Raw genomic sequence first — 17,888 nt, forward strand, 5'->3', positions numbered from 1 at the left:
GTGCATAGCTATGTAACTGGAAGGAGATGTCCTTTTACATATTTTTAAGCAGAGGAATTTTAATTCATCTGTAGAATATTCCGGGATGAGTCACTGACCTCTCAGTCTCTTATGGAAAATGTGTGTGTTTTTTTTGTCTTCCATCCTTCATCACAAATGTAACCTATGCACATTCACTGAAGTGGAAATAATTGTATGTGAGCTTTCAAAATATATCATAAAAATCCATATTGTGAGGAGTTCCTGGATAGCACATGCCATCATGCAAAGATTCCTGTGTATAGAATTACATCACAAGCCATTATTATGTCTAAATATGTAAAGATTAGCTCTTAACAGCCCCTGGATCAATAATGAACATTTGAAATGTCCCTGAATACATATTCACAAGATACAGTTTTGCAGGCTTGACAGAGCTCTTACCCAAAGGTGATGGAAGCTGATTAATTACAATTAACAGTAATCCTGTTTAGAAAGCATGAGTCATTCAATAATATATAATGTGCTGCCCAGGGAAATGTGAGTGGGGATTTCTCTCCAATCTATCTTTTGCTGTAATGCTCATGAAAGCTTCTCAAATCCTAATCCTATATGGTTGCCACTAAGAAAACCTCATGTTAGAAAAGCACCCTCAAGTCAACCATCCACTTAGGCAGATGTTAAAAAAAAAAAAAAAAAAAAAAAAAAGTACTTGAAGAAAATGATGGAATTTCCAAACCTTATCTTGGCCCTGCTTAATCTAAAAAACCTGCTTGGCCTTTCAAGTATTGTTGAAAACCTGGCAGGCATCACAAAGAGTAAAGCAATACACATTAGCTGTGCTGTTAGATATTCACTTCTAGGAAGCTCTGCCCTTTTGACATTGCAGATCTTGAAATGGGGAATTAATGGCAATTTTAACATCAGAAACCGGAGCCAGCCTTTTCCATGGAATAGCTTTTCCTCTGTCTGGCTGTACTTCCAACTGCTCAGAAACAAAACTGTTCCTTATTCCATTCTCAGTCATTTTTCCTGCAACACCCCAACTCAAAAAGTGTGTAATTTCTTATTAATAAAGATCACTTGAAGAAACGAGGCTTTTGCTATATCTTTTTTTTTTTTTTTTTTTTTTTTTTATGGCAAGAAATCATTAACCTGTATCATTTCAGCTCATATTAGTGCTTGCGCAAGATGAGGCAGTGATGACTTCTACTGGGAACATTGCGAAGCACTTGCAGAAGGCACCCATTCGCATCTTGTTTATTCTTTATGCAGGTATATTTTTACACACATATACGTGCACATACATATTTGAATTATATCAGATCTGTGAGGGAAACACTGAACAACAACAACAAATATATTTTCAAGGCATGTATTTCTAAATTGCTATACTAGTTAAACAGAAGACTACAGAAAAGTCATACTAAAAAGATATTAATATGAAGAATGTGTTCTGCTGATCATGAAACCCCACTATATGTTCATCCTACATTGCTGAAGTAGCTAACAGTTAGGATACCAGTGATTCTGACATTATCTGACTTATACCAAGAACAGAAACCAATAATGTCACAGAAAACTGAGGAGACATTTTTTAAGAAAATATATGGTTGCTCTAGGCCATGATTCTGGTGGGGTAAGATTCCTCTCCTTATTTTTACCATCTTAAAGAGAATTGTCTTATCTAAACTTGTCACCTCACTTCTGTCTGGGGAAGTCAATGAGGAAGCAGCAATTCATCTTATTCTATAATAACTGTCTAAGGTAGATAGGATGAGCTGCCCTTTATAGGCATCTCATTCTTTCCATTGACTGCAGAAAGCCAAGATAAATTATTTGGATTTGATCTTTAATTTTTAGGTGATTAATAGTCAGTAAGACAAATGCCACCTGGCTCCCATGGAAGAAGAGACAAATCTCTCTCTGTGAGGCCTGCAGAAGGAATGAAGTAACTGAGGAACTGGAGGCAGGAGTCCAGAACATAGCTTTCTTCAACTGAGTCATTGAGTCTGGAGGGAAGAAAATGTCTGAAATGTCCCTCTTTGCCATAATTTGGATTTCCCATACAATCACTGACATTGAACCCCCTCTTTCTTTCCATTTCCAAAAGCAAAAACTGTTTCTTTAAAGCAAAGGATTTCACTTTCCTTTTTAATAGATCTACCAATAAGTCTCACAGTGCTGTTAAGTCATAAGCACCATAGATCTGTTTCCAAAAGCAGTTTCTGCAAGGGACACTGGTCTTCTGGACAATATAACAACTGTGTCATCTGGAAGGGAGACATCCAATAATGATCAGTAAATTATTAATGTTTGTGTTTAGCCCCATATGCACAGTGTCTCTAGTCCTGTGCCCTTTGAACTTCTATCTGATGATGACCAAAAGCAAATTGTGTGGAGGTAATTTGGTGGAGATAGCTCTTTGCACAGGTAGACAAGGCAGTCAGAGATTATTCTCTCTCTCTCTGACCACTCCATCACACTTCAGGAGATTTCACTCCAGTGTCCATGTGGATGTGAAGGTCTGGAGATGCTCTGGCATCACTTGTAACCCTAGCAAACCCAAACCAAGTTGCTCTGGCTATCCAGACAGGCTTCTAGGTGAAGCTTATCCAACTCCTCAAAAACTTCTCATGATGCTACCAGACCACTGTCAGGAGACAGGCATGGCATCACAGAACGCACACAGGCCTGAAGAAGGAACACATGCACACTGATTTATTTTACAGCAAGATTAATTAACAGAACAAACACAGTGTTACAGGGCTGAGTGCAGATCTCATCAGCATGGTGTGCATGCTTTATTCCACCATCCTCTATTCAATTAATTCCTTCTAAAGCAGGTGTCAAAATGAGGAAGTGAAAAGAGTAACTCCATTGTGACGGCTGGCTAAAAATTTAAATAAGTAGTTCAGTCAGAAGTAATTGGTAGATTGGTAGCATTTTCTTTGGCAAAAATCTCAAAAAATGCAACTAGCAGGATATAGCATAAGCTGAACTAACAGAGTAACTTCTCTTTGTTGGCACCCTCCCATTTCTGTTTCAAAATATTTGATTAGACAATTTTGGAAATTTTGGCACTTTTTATATTTGATGAAGAACTGATGGTGGGCACAGCCACTTTTTTACAGATTCATGTTTAACTCCTGTTTACTGCAAATGCACGGGCTGATATTTCCTACACTTGGACAAGGGAGAAGTTTTTTGCACCCCATCCTGAGCTGCTTTTGCCAGACTTGTCCCAAGAAGTTCAGCACAGAGCCACACTCCCGGTGCTGCTTCTGGCAGCTTTTCTGGTTTTCTGTATCTTCTTTGTCTCCCTGTGGTATTTCTCACACTCATACACAGATGTGTTACTCTAATCCCTCTGCCCCTGAGGCATGTCTTCATAATACAAAACAGCAAAGGCCAGCGATACCTGTGCGTGCTCTGAGAGCACTGACAGCACTGACAGCAGCAGAAGGATGTTAGCATGGATACAGTGCTTAAAACATGGGTATCTGCATCATGCAGCACATTGTGCACTTCAGACATACTCAGAACCCAGCTAAGCCTTCCATCATATACTACCGACTTGGTAATCGGGGACTTGGCCTTACTTTGGCTGAAAAGCTTTGCTGTTTCAGCTATCCCTTCCATAAAGAAGCTCAGTGGCTTTGTAGAATTATCATGAGTCCAATAGAACTGTGATACTAAATAATGTCAATGAGAATTAGCTTACTAAATAAGAATTTATTAGGGTACATTGATAGAGTCCCTGGCCCAATCAAGGTATCACTTATAAATCTGTAGACTTCAAAGGAATTAAAAAAAATAAATACTCTAAAACTCTACTGCAGTCAGCTGCAATTTGTACCAAATTCTTGACTATAACTGTTTATGCAAAAAAAAAAAAAAAAAAATAGAAAGAATTGTTTTTGATATCTTAATCTCTGTTTAATATCTGTTTTCCATTTCTGGAATGTAAAGCAAAGATATTAAGTATCCCATAAATCTAAAACCAAGCTACTGGGAAAGAATCCATGAAAAGCAAATGCTGTAAGAAATACAAAAGTTGGCTTCTCTCTCTAATTAAGAATTTTTTAGTCACATCAAAATAGTTGTTTGTTTTTGTTTTTTTTTTTTTCCTAAGCAAAGTAGTACTTGCTCGTCATTAATCTAAATGTATATCAAAGGTGTTTAGATTTCTTTTAACCTCAGAAATGTGCACTTGTGGCATGCAAAGATGCAGTTAGCCATTTTAGTTGGTTTGGTTTTTCAGTAAGACACTAATTCCATGGGACATGAAAAATGTATTTATCTTAAGTATATAATAATAAATTATTTAAATGATAAATAAAGTAAGGGTTAATTAAAGTATTGCTTAGAAAGTGTGTGCTCCACTCATTCTTGAACTGTTGTGAATGACTGTGAAAAAACTTCAGTTATTAGTAATTTGGGACCGGTGTATCTCATTGACTTAAGTAGTAACTGATGTATGCTCTTGAAGAGGGTGTATATATATATATATATATATATATATATATATATATATATATGCAAAGATATTGAAATGACACATCTGTAGCTAGTAAGCAATGCAAAGTGTGTTTCTGCATAGCCAGCCCAGGCTGCTTTGAGGTTACCAATGGAATCACGTGCTTGTGCAGAATGCCAGCTGCTGGAGGACATGGGGAAGATGTGCTTTCCCCTTTTGGAGGTACCCTGCACCCACACTGACCATGGGGTGCTCTCATGTGTATGCTGCATGACTCCTATTGCAGACACAAGACAAATATGCACTGAATCAGTGACTTCTCCAGAGTGGTAAATAGCTGATGCAGATGCACCCAGTGAGTGCAGCAAGCACCTCCTCATGTCCACTGCCAGAAGCTACCAAGTAAGCAACTGCAAGGAGGGACTAAGCTCCTTGCAAACTCTAGCTGGAAATTTAACTTCATGTTATGTTATTAACAGAGTCATCCAGTGCTATGGGGAGATCCCAATGTGAAGCTCTTTTGTTAGCTGTTAGCAGAGTACTTCTGCAAAATCCACTCAGGTGAAGTATGTATAAAAGTCATAAATATAATGACAAGAAGAAAAAAAAAAAAAAAAAAACACTCTTAAAATGCACCTTCCGCATAAGAAAGAGGTTGATCATCGAGCAGCAGTTCAGGACACTGCATACTAAGTAAAGAAGAGCTCAAGTGAGGGAGATCTTTTTCAGAAAGGAAAAAGGAAGTGGGACTTATCAGAACAATCTATAATCACACTTGGTTTTGCCCTGTTAGGATCAATGTGGTCCTTCCCAACTGCAACACCTAAAATAAATGAAGTATTCTTTCTTTTTACCTCTCTTTTGTCTATTTTTCCAACCTTCTTGCCCAATAACTTTCACAATGCCTGTACTTATCAAATAAAAAGCATGGTACTTTCCAGAAGTTTCCAAAGGAGGCCTTTATCCTGTCTGTCAACACAAATGACTACCCCACTCTACAGTTTTCTTTCATGTTTTTTTTTTTTTGTTTGGGTGGTTGGTTGGTTTTTGTTTGTTTGTTTGTTGGTTGGCCACTGTCCATGACAGGATACTGTGGTAGAAGGATCTATGTTCATAATCAGACTGGCTGTCCATATACTACATTGTTATGAGAGATATGCAGCATTTTCATACACTGATCTTGTCCAGATTAATAAAGCTGCATCCCACAGGTATGGAAGTTACAATTTGGATATGACTTAATATATGGAACCACTAAAACTGGTTTATTTATTTTTTTATTAAAGTGGATGATGGACAATTTCAAAAGCAGAGCTTTCAATAGAAAAATCTTCATAGTTATTACTCTAAATAGTTAATTACGTTTACAATCTATTGATATGTGTTCTGGAGTTCAAAATATAATAATCAGAAATTGGTAGCAATTTCATTTGAGCAGGAAAATGGAAGATAAAAAACATATGTTTTTTACTTGAAATAAATTGAAGAGAATTATAAATAATATAAAGGGTTAAATGGTCCTATTTTTAATTTGGTAATTGATTGATGAAGAGATAATGGAAATATGTGGATATTATTAAGTGGAAATTCTAATGCAGAGAAGGAATAACTTAAACAAAGTCCTGCTAGATCACCTCAGAAGGTGATCTATTGTATTTGACTGAACAAGGCTCTGAGAAATATACCATTACTTCAAAGTTGATCCTGCTTTCAGGAGGTGATTGAACCAGAGGACTTCCAGCAGTCACATCCTGCCCAAATTATCCTATGATTTTATGTTTCTATGTCTCTCTCCCCCAGAAAAGTAGGAAGAGGTGAGGAATTGTGTGTGCTGCATGACTCCTATTGCAGACACAAGACAAATTTGCACTGAATCAGTGACTTCTCCAGAGTGGTAAATAGCTGATACAGATGCACCCAGAATTGCATCTCTGTCTTCTCCATAAAGGAGTGAGAAGAAAGCAGCAGCCCCTGTAGTATCCATAAGGGGATTTGATGCTACATAACACACTTGAAAATGTCTATGGGTTGAGGTTTGACTGTGACCTGAGCAAAGAATGAACAACAAACAGCAAACTGCTCAAATCCATCAACACTGAGGTACTTTCCATGTTTGTAAATAACCGCAGAATTTTGAAGTAAGCAGGAATCTGAAGGTCCTAACCAAAGGGATATTTGAAGCTTTGGCACACCTGTAAATGGGAAGAGAATGAGTGTGGGCTTTTAGATATTAATTTTCAGGTTTCATATACAAAGATGTCACTTTCTCTTGAGATACGGCAGCAGTTGGTGGTAGTGGTGATGTTGGTAGTGTGATTACTCTTTTTATAAGAAAAATGTGATGATTACAGCTCCTTCCCTTTTTCTGGGAAAAAAAATAACCTTAGCTATAACACTTCAGTTATTGGATAAAAGAGAAACTATTTGTGTCATAAGCTATAGAATTCACAGTTTGTTTTTCTCATAACTGAGATGGCAATGGGCTTGTTCAGGGGCTTAGGTTTGGTGTTTTGAGAACAGACGGTAGTCTCCTGTGCCTAGGGAATTCAATGAAAGCTACAAGCAGATAAAAATCACCCAGAACAACCCAATAAAGAAGGTCATTATTGCAAAAATTTATTCACAGGCCACATAGGATGGTCAACATTAGGATCAATTTGACTGCAATGTCTTAGTTTTGATAAAAGAGGAAAAGGTAACAGAGCAAATATAATTGGCAATATTTGAGAGTGGAAGAATGGAAAGATGTGGGTGCTTGTGGTTTGTTTGTAGTTTTGTTGTTGAGTTGATTTTTGTTTGTTTGTTTCTTTTGTTGTTTTATTTGCATGGCTTAATTCAAATCTAAATAATTTTGAAATGTAGAGAACCTTGTACCTTACATTTTTAAAAATATTATGTCTACAAAATTCCTGTGTAAAAACAACATCTGGTGGTGGTGACTCTCAGTTTTGCATAATATCCCTTATAAACTATGACAATTTGACAAATACTATGAGCTTTCTCTTTTCCTTTTTTTTTTTTTTTTTGTTCCTTTTGGTTAATCAAAACAGAAGATCGTGATTGTGTTTCCTCTGCTCCAAGATACACAACTTTGAGGAGGGGGTTGTATTTTCAAGAATATTTTCCCTTCCTTATCCCTTATATAAACTCTTTCTGGATCAAAAACAATAGTCTTTCTTTTCTGAAGTCAACTGTATATGGAATATTCAAAACATTCCCTCAGCATAAAAAAATAAAAAAATAAAATCAAAAGTTTCCGCTCAGTGAAAAGGCACTTATAAACTCAGGTCAAAGAGAAATATTTGACAAATGGGGTAGGCTGCAGAATACAAATCCTTGGATTTCAGCCTTTTGCAAAGTACCAGCGTCACTTTGTGATTTAAATGGATAATGAAAAGAATAGCCGTATGGAGCCCCTGATAAGGAGTTTATGGAACCCCTAAAGTGAGCAAAGCAATTGCAAACACTCATGCGTGATTAATAAAGGACTTCAGGAGATTTTACTTCCCAGTGCTCTCTCTGCATTATAAGTTACAACAAACTGTCTTCAGGTTGTACATCTTTATATTTAATATGAGGAATGTGCCCTGAATAACTCCATCAGTTAAGTAGCTGATGGAACTGCTACCAAATACAAACAAAAGCACAGGAATCTAATCCTAAATATGAAAATTCACTTCATTACTTAAATGACTTTATTTTCTACAGGAAAAAAAAAAAAAAAAAATCTTTAGGATTTTAATTGTTTGGATCTAGAAAATCAGGAGAGCTCTTCTTCAATCCTTCCAGCTGGGTTTTGCAGTAAAACTCTGGGGGCGTAGTGCATGGATCTGCATTGCTCACTGCAGTGTGGCAAGCACCACAAACCTGAGCTTATGTGTCTGGTGACATAGTGAAGCACTCAGAGGCATTGCTAAGTCAGGACCTGAAAACAGTACAGAACTGTCAATACAGACTTTACGTGTTTATTTATTTTATTCATATTAGTGAACCCAAAATGAATTTAATGGAAGTTATATTAAAAGAATCAAGAATCTCAGACTTTCAGATTGAAGCATTTGTGTGACTGTATGAAAACAATTATTTTTCAAGACATCAGAAACTATGATCTCTTTTTCAAGAGATCATAAACAATAAAATGTATTAATTTTCTCTTGTAAAGGAAAAAAAAAAAGCAAGAAAGGCAGCCTTTCATACTTTATGTAGCTTGTTTGTTTCCTGCTTGGAATTTTCATAAATTCACAAAGGTGTTTGGAGCTCCCTTGCCTCATTATAGCAACAAAAAAATCAACCTACACATCTCAAACTTTATCCAAAGGCACTTCTTCCTCTGTGTCAGGAAGGAGTGGGAAGAAGGGGAGTTAACCAGATTAATGTTTGTCTAGCTAGCAGAATGCTTGTCATCATTGATCAGGACCCTAATTTATGTGACCACATGAGAGATAGAGACTCTCAGTCAGCAACTCTCACTCACTACTGGAAGAAGACTTTGGCCAAAATTCAAACCTATTATTTATTTTTGAAAATAAAAATACAAGCTCCAGTGGGATTTCCCTGCTGAATAACAGTGGAGTGAGAGAGGGAGGTAGGACCAACATAGCTAGAAAGCCACGTATGGAGGGATTTACTGTAAGCACTGTAATATCCAATGAAAACTCCTAATGTAAAGCAAATATATATGTATATATGGATTGTTTATTATTAATTATGTTTCAGTTTTATGGAACATTCAATTTCTATAACATTTCATAACATTAAGCAAAGAACTAGTAGATTGTGCTCAGTTTTCTTTATTTGAGTTGGAGATAAATAAAGAATAACATGCCTGAGGAAGAAGGCATAAAAATATTAAATTAAATTTGACTCCAGGGCTGAAGTTCTGGGTGAAGATAGACAAGGAAGGAAGGAGGGTTCCTTCCTTCATTGAGGGTTCAAGAGAAAGTAGATCAACAAGGCTTGAGAGCTATCCTTCTAGGTGGGAAGAATTGAAATGAAAGCTGGAGACTGAGTTTCACAGGAGAGATGGAAAATGGTAAGCTCTCTGACGCATCTGTGTGTAAATGCGGTGACAGTAACTGTTAAAGGAGCAGAAGGGTCATGACTATGTGTCGGAAGATACAAAGCATGTAGAATGAAATTTGTCTCACTAAAAATCTCCAAAAATCTTCGAGTTAGTCATTCAGATTCCCTTTATAGTCAATAAATACTTCCAGAGAGTGAGTCACCTGACCTAATTTAGACGTCTATCTTGAGATGGGATGAATCACACACTCAGAGTGTCTATTGATATCTATTGACTATAAAAGGAAACAGGACTTGCTTAAATGGAGAAATCTACATTGCAGATGAAACCCATCCGTAGTTGTTTTACAAAGTAACTTGATAAACACCATGAAAATCCATTCTTTCAGGGCAAGCTTCAAACACACTATGTTCTTATCATGAGTGAGAGAATATGGTATTCCCCCTCCACCCCCAAGTTGGAAATAAGACTATTAGACTGGTTTATAGGATAATCCCTTATTGAGTGGAGGAGGAGGAGCCACAGCAAGGAATGTTGCTCTGCAGAAAACTCTGCTGTTAATGACAATAATTGGGCTGATTCAGAGGCTCTGCTTAAAAGACATAAGTAAGATGTGTTGGGCAGAGAAGAGAAGGAACAAATAACCTCTCTTCACTTTGGAATGTGGGATGCCAAATCTAATCAGAGAGTGATATCAAAGTGTTAAAACTTTATTAAAAGCAGAATCTAAACAAATGCCTTTCTCCCCTGCTTACCCTCCCAAATTCCTTAATGGAGAGTTTAAATGAAAATAAAAGTTCAAAATAAGTTCAGTCACTCTTAAGAAGCTCTCATATCTGAACCTTCTGCAATGAAAGTAATTTGTTATATATTAACTGGAACCTTTTAAAAGCCAAATCTTAGAAAGGTGTTGTTCATACTGGGAGAAATTTACAACATATTGCTAATATCCCACAATTTTAGATATCATTTGTTATAATTACACTCACAGGATATTTAATATAATTTGTGTTTTTAAAACTTTGAATGTTCTCATCTCTGTATTCTCACATATACATGGAGCTCTCATTTGAATTAACTGGATGAAAATTTCGCAATTGACTTCAGTGGGGACAGGTTTTCACTCCCTAGGAGGCGATGCTGAATCTGCTGCATCTACAAGCACAAGACTTCTCTCACAGCTAAGACCCCCCACCTTCAGTAAGATTTGACCCTGTGTGCAATACATCAAGTAGAGGCATTGATTTTTTGTCTGCCTTGGTTAGAGTCTGCCAGGTCTTGATTTGGTAGTCCTGTTGGAATTTCAGATGCTTCTGTACATTTCTGTGATTAAACAGTTAAAAACTACATTTTTATCTTTTGTTCAGCCTTTCTCAGGTAAATACTTCCTGTTGATACACAGCTTAAAATTAGATAGGTACAATGTGTTCTGCCTGGGATCATCCCTCTTCCTTGGGGAAGCAGTTGCATTTTCAGTGTCCAGCATGTGGGTTTTACTGAGCTGTAAGAATCAGTTTATTGACTTATGCAAGGCAAACAGAGAACCAATCTATTTGTTGAAGGTATCCATGATAAAATTTAAAATAGAGATATCAACATCAAATACTGCTATTAAGCGTATGTTGTACTCATAAAAATTATATTATGTCTACAATATAATATGGTTGCATCACTAATGACTGTAGCTTTGTTTCACCAAGTAATGTACAAGAATTTTTTGAACTGGGTCATGACTACATTATTGATACATCAGCAGTATAAAACCAGCCAATATGCAATAGGTTAAAAGAGGCATATGATAAAAATCACATTTTAAAACACCAAAACTCCAGGGAGGCTAAAACATGGAAAGATCTACATAAATCTTGCTTGCATAATTCATGGCAAGGTTTAGTATCCTCTCCATTAGAGCTAATATAAGGAATACAAAGACAATTTAAAAACAACCAGGGAAACATTTAAATGTGCTCTGCATTCAGACTTAGTGTGGAGATTCCAGTGATTTTAGAGTGCATTTCTTAGTTTAACATTTGTTTTGCTAATTCCTTCATGTCTCCATGGATTGTATTTACTGTTCTGTTGCTAATGCATTTTAAAGCTTTAAAGCTTTTAACCTTTAATCTGCACTTATTCAAGTGAGGTTAAGTGATCTTTTTCCTTACCTTGTGTCCAAAAACAGGTCTTCAATCAAACATTCTTCTGAAAAGACCACACTCACGCTTACCTATATCCTCATAAGCTTCCTTTTAAAAGTGGAATCCTTTCATAATGGTGATTCATAAGAAGCATATTAAACAGCTAGTGCAGAATTGAGGAGAAAAATAAACACTGGGGTTTTTCCTCTGTCCTTTTATATTTAGAGGGAGATGCAAAGCACACTTGATGGAGAAACACAAATAGTGTGTTTCACAGTAAAAATGGTATTACATTTATTTGAAGTACTGCAATACTACTACTATGCAGTAATACATAGATTATACTGAGATAAAAGCAGAGCTTCAGGGAAAAAACAAACAAACAAACAAACAAACAAAAAAAACACATGAAATTGGACATGCTGTATCAAGGCAAATATGTTTTTAAACATATCAACCCCAGAATTAGTTTTGTCAGTAATAAGAACTGAGTTATATATAACTCAGTAAAAACTTCAGTATTTAGCATCGTTCTTAAACATTCAGTCTCCTTTTCCTTTGGCATTTCTCCCTGACTCAACATCCAATATACTAGTTGTGCCTTCTGGATGTATCCTCAACTTTCTCTTGATCAAGTGGGAGACTGGAAGACCAGCTCAGAACAAACGCCTAACCTTTAGACAGAAGTTAGGAGTTCATGTTTAGCTACCTCACACAACAAGAATAGGCATTCAGATGCACCTGAAAAATCTGGGTCTAATATGCAAGTATGTAAGTCTAATAAGCAAATATTCAAGTTGCAAGTATGCAGCAGGTTCCATATGTTTGTTCTTGCTAGCAGAAACAGACAGCCTGGAGAAGACGAAACGTAGGCAAGAGGCTATAAAGCTCCTCTGATGATTCTCTTAGTGGGAAAAACAAACAAACAAACAAAACAAAACAAAAAATCTTACTTCTAGAAAAGGAGTTTACAGAATAGTTAATTCCAATTCTCTTTCACTCTTTGTCCTCTAAACTGAAACTCCCAACCAAGTTCCCAGCTAGCAAGTATGCAATTTGTTAATGGAAGCAAATTTCATGATTTGACCATGAAATTTCTCTTCTGAAATTTTCTATATTCTCCCACACTTTATATTAAATTGTATAGAAAAGTGAGATGAAATGGAAGTAACAGTTCAGAGAGATGCTGACATACTGTTTCATTCTATGTGGATTATCAAATACAGATAGCTTCTGTATTAAAGTGAAGGGAAAAACCATAAGAAATCCAGATACAAAAGGCCATGAAAATTGGGACTTTCAATCATCAGAGACATATCCAAAACTGTTTATTTTCTGTTGTCTCCAAGAAAATAATATAGCAAAATATTGCTTCACTCTCAAAAAGTTTAAGCTTGTTGCCTGACTATTTTATTCACATGGTAAAATCCTGGGGGAAACTTGATACTAAACTAGTTCAGTAACTTGTGGAAAGTGGAAAGTGGAAATGCAGTTGACTCTCAGATGATGTAACAACATACATATCATGCCTCATGACATTGCATACCAGCAAATACCTTTTTTCAGTGTCCAACAGTATAAAAAAAACCTTTAAAGGAATCTTGCAGCAAGTTTGTTCAATGATAGTATTCTAGGGTGCTTCTTTTTTCGTTTGGGTTATAATTATAGCAATTGCCTTAATAAAAGGTTCTGAGGTAAGGACTTGTGCATGCCATTCACTCACTGCCGTGTTTAATTCCTATCACTGTTCAATCACTTGTTACTTTATTTTTAGGGGCAAATTTATAGCAAGCTGCTGGATCACATGTACCCAAGTATTTGAAGTATCTGCAGCTGCTTACATTGCAGGAGATCCAAGCTGCATTCCTGTCATGAATCATAGATTTGTGAGGGCAGAGCCACAAATATATATTAAAAAAATGCAGCTTACACTGCTGGCAATCAAATTTTAAACAACCTTCCTAAAGGATCCATAGTGCCAGAAGAGCCGGTGCTCTCATTCACACTGATTATGATCTCTTTCCTGACATACATGACATCCTTAGGTACTCATTAAGAGCTTCTGCTGGAATGTTTACTTGAGAAAAACAATCACCATGTGACTGTAGGTAGAAAGGTTAATTAACACGTAATTAACAGAAAATCATTCAGGACCAACTTCCCAGGGGAGTTCCACTTTCAAAAGCATAGGCACAACGGATTTAGAGCTAAATTTATGTAGATTCTTTCCTGCAGGATTTGCTTCTGCAAACAGGACTTGCATCTATAATTTACGTCACTTCTCAATATATGAGCATGTCATCAAGTGGCACTTTTATGTTACTGGTGGTGAAACAGGTGAGATGGGAAAGCTACCTTTTGAAAACTCTGTCTGTGGCATATCTATGTAACAGTGAATATCTCTACGTGTGAGTGGACTTGGACAGTAACTCATTTTCAATCACAGTCTCTTGTCTGAGAACATTGACAGTTGCCAGATTATTCTGAAAGTATTTGGGACTAAAAAGTCAACTGCTTTTGTGACTAGATAACAGAAATGAGAGTGATCTCTGTTAGTCACTAGCTTTGTGACTCAGCTTTAACTTCCAGTCATGAAGAAAAAAATCATGTGACACAGTTATCAACCCAACCAGACAAATAGAGTTAAACAAACAATTAATGAACAAATGTAGTCTGAAATGAAAGTTTTCCATCACTCTTTTTTTTTTCCTCCTTTCATTTACAGACTAATAATTTTGGAGAGAAAGAGAGTAAGTTCATGTCTAAGTCACTATGGGAGAGGGCTAAACTGCTTGCATAGTTTGAAAAGTTCATATAATAAGGTTAAAATAATAATATAAGTTTGTTCAAACATTGAGTAATAATTATAGTATGAAAATGAGAATTGGTTAGAATCCTTTGTACTATATCTTAAAAAATCTGTAATTTCATTATAAAAGACCAGAAGTCTTAAATAATATGTATGCATGTAAGGCAGATGAGACTGTTAGATTGTCAAAAATTCCAAGCTAAGCAATAGCTATGTTTGTGAATTACTATTTGAATTTCAAGATATATATATATCACTCTCCAATATGGCTACAAAACCACATGTCCTCAATTTCTGTCATATTTTCTACATCTTCTGTCTCTTCCTGCTTTTCTCTCCTAACCTACAATGACATTTTCATGTCTCAAGCTTTTCCTTCCAAGCCTTTTTTTTACAAAACCAAACAGAAGCAGCAGCAACAGCAAAAACAAACAAACAAACAAAAAACATTTAGTCCCTGTTAATTTATTAACAAAGTGTAGTTATCTCATTACTTGCATTTGTTCCACCCTTCAGCAGGAGATATGTATAACTTCTGGAAGGAGGGAGAACATCCAAATATTTGTCTCAGTTGATAAGAGAAAACTGAGGAATAGTGAAGAGGATTTTCATAAAGCAATATTATGAGAAGAAGAGAGTAATGTTTTTTTCACACTTTAAAAGCCTCTGAAGTCCTTGCCCAAGTTCAGACGGACTCAAAATGTACCACTTTTGACATTACCCATATAATGAAATTAATGTTTCGATATTTTTCTGGGATTGTTACCAGATAAACACAACAGTACTAAATTTGATATCAAGAGCAGTCTCTCTACATTATATGATCACAGTGGGCAAAGAGCGCCTGAGAGTAACATTGGACTGTGAAGGAACCTAAGCTTTTTTTTTTTTTTTTTTTTTTTTTGTGTGTGTGGATGCCTTATCTATGTTACAGAGTAATGGATAGTTATGAGTTCAAACAAATACCATTTCTGAGCTCCTTCATGCAACTTGTCATCTCAGTTTAACTTCCCTCTAAATCAGCTATTTATGTGATCCCTTAATGTTGAGTTCGGAGATAAGAGCAAAATGTAGAATGACTTTTGTTTAAGAATGAATGTCTTTTTTATTTCTGAATTTTATTATAACTTTTTATACCAGGCTCTAACGGCACAGGCATCTGTTCAGTGTCCATAAAACACTATCAAATAATGATAAAACTTTATTTATAGGTATTGTAAAAGTTCTACCTGTAAAAGGGTTTTCTGAGAACAATGGTGTATTACTGCCCAATCCGTGCTGATCAGCACCTCCCCATTTGCCACAGTTGGTACATATGTGCATGTTTACATGGACACATGCAAAAGCCCTGGGATTCTTTGCTTTCATGAGAAGGCTGAGTGCAAGCCAGCTCTGCCTGGAAGCTTTATGGCCCTGTTACCATGAAGTGCTTCTGAGCTAAAATACCCTTTCTTGCGCAACTCTTTGCCATGGAGATAGGTTCTGTTGTTAAAGAACAATATATGATTCTACAGACAGATTCTAAGGTTATTGTTTTGGATTGATGACAGTGCCTAAAGAAACACATGATATCATTTCCTTCAAATTCCTTATAAAAGTTTGTTCAAATATTTGTTAAAGAATCGCAGGGCAAGCATTTTCACAGTTAATTTGATGTCTCTTTGATTTCTCTTCTCTTCAAAAATGTTGCAGTTAATCAAACAGCAAAAACAACACCATATGTTTAATCTCAATAAAATTAGAGAATAATTTTGAGAACAAAAAGAACAAAGACATAGTTAATGCAACTGTCCTAATTTAGACTGCAATGTTACCAGGACAAGGGTCTCTTTTCCAATAAATCTCTAACATACTTATGACACCTCTTCCTCCAGTGTGGCTCAGACTTCTGGCTTCTACTACAGTACAAGATATGTTTGTTAGAAAGAAAAACACAAAAATCAGAATATTCCCTGGTAAAATTCCTTAAGAAATGCATTAATTATACTATTTTCTTAGTACTATTACCTAGAAAAAAAATATGCAAAAAGTGATAATGAAGGAATAAATTAAATCTTTTATTGTATAAATTCACAAAAGTTCTTTTTGCTGTGTATGATGTTTAGTCAGACTAAAGAACTATGCATTTTCAAATCCTCGTTTCAGTCTTTGTATTTAAAGTAAATGATCAATCAGTGCAGAAGTGACTAAAAATCAATAAAACAAATACATTTTCCTTGTAACTTGTCCAAAGGTTATGATTTAGTTACAGTGCAACTTGAGTTTTTGGCTTGGTTACAACATGTACAGCAGTATAACGTCTTTTTATTGAGCACGAACTATGTGTAGCTCAATAACCAAAGAGGAGGGGATTTAAAAATGCCAAGTCTAAAAAACAATTCTGTGTTAATGGGCTTTACTACACCCATTTCCAACTTTGTGTCTTGATCTGAAGCCCACTGGAGTAAATAATTGTCTTTCCATTGGCTGCAGTCAGTATTGAAACAGGTTTTTGAAATTTCATATGATTAAAAAATAGTAATAAAGCCTACATATGAGAAACATTCATTTGCCTGATGCATTCCTCTTTTGATGTTTTTCTTGATGACAATGACACTTTCTTGCACAGAATGCATGCAGAAAAATATCACATAAAGGAGTAACTCATTCCGAAGAGATATAATCCAGATTTTCCTCAAAGTATTTGTAAAGCAGACCTACTGCTCCAGTTTTTTAAAAAGTCATTCTTTCATGGAGGATATTCTTGTCTATGAGGAGAATTCCCTAAATAGAAGACCTTAAAGACCAAGCCTATTGAGGTAGTCTCCTCTGTGCTGTGTTTGGATTTATGTATATTGTATACACGCACGTGTGTATACACCAAATGTAAAAGGCCTCCTCCTAAAATCAGTTCTAGCTCCTGGCCTGGGAAGGCTGGCTAAGGGCAAAGGGAGAGGGAGAGAGATTTTGTTACCATGGGCATAAAAAAATTCTGGCACCAGTGCTTGCAACCGCAGAACAGAACAGAGTAATGATAGTTTACATTTTTAAAATTTCCAGGAGGACGTATTTAGCATCCTATGGGCTTATCACTTAAAAATATATGCTGCTATCCACTCCTTAAATAAAATTCCTATTTTTAATAACTTCTGTGTTCACCTTGTGAAATAGACAATGCTATAGTCAATTATCCCCAACACTTTCCTTAAATCTCCCATAAAATATCACTTCAGTGAAAAAATAGGATCAGGATTTTGAAAATATCCCAAGTGAAGAAATAAGTGTCTGGCATACATTGAAATCAGAATGTATTGGACATCAATTTCTATATGCACCCTCAATAATGTCAGTTCCTACCAATGAAACCACTGAATATTCATTCAGTGAGTTGTGAAGGGTCCAGAAAGCCCCAAAAAAAAGAAAAAGCCAGCCTGGGAAAATGGTGAAGTGTATGTATTTTGGGGATCTACTTTTACCCTGTCA

The sequence above is a fragment of the Anas platyrhynchos genome, chromosome 1, assembly GCF_047663525.1.
Source record: "Anas platyrhynchos isolate ZD024472 breed Pekin duck chromosome 1, IASCAAS_PekinDuck_T2T, whole genome shotgun sequence".
NCBI lineage: Eukaryota > Metazoa > Chordata > Aves > Anseriformes > Anatidae > Anas > Anas platyrhynchos.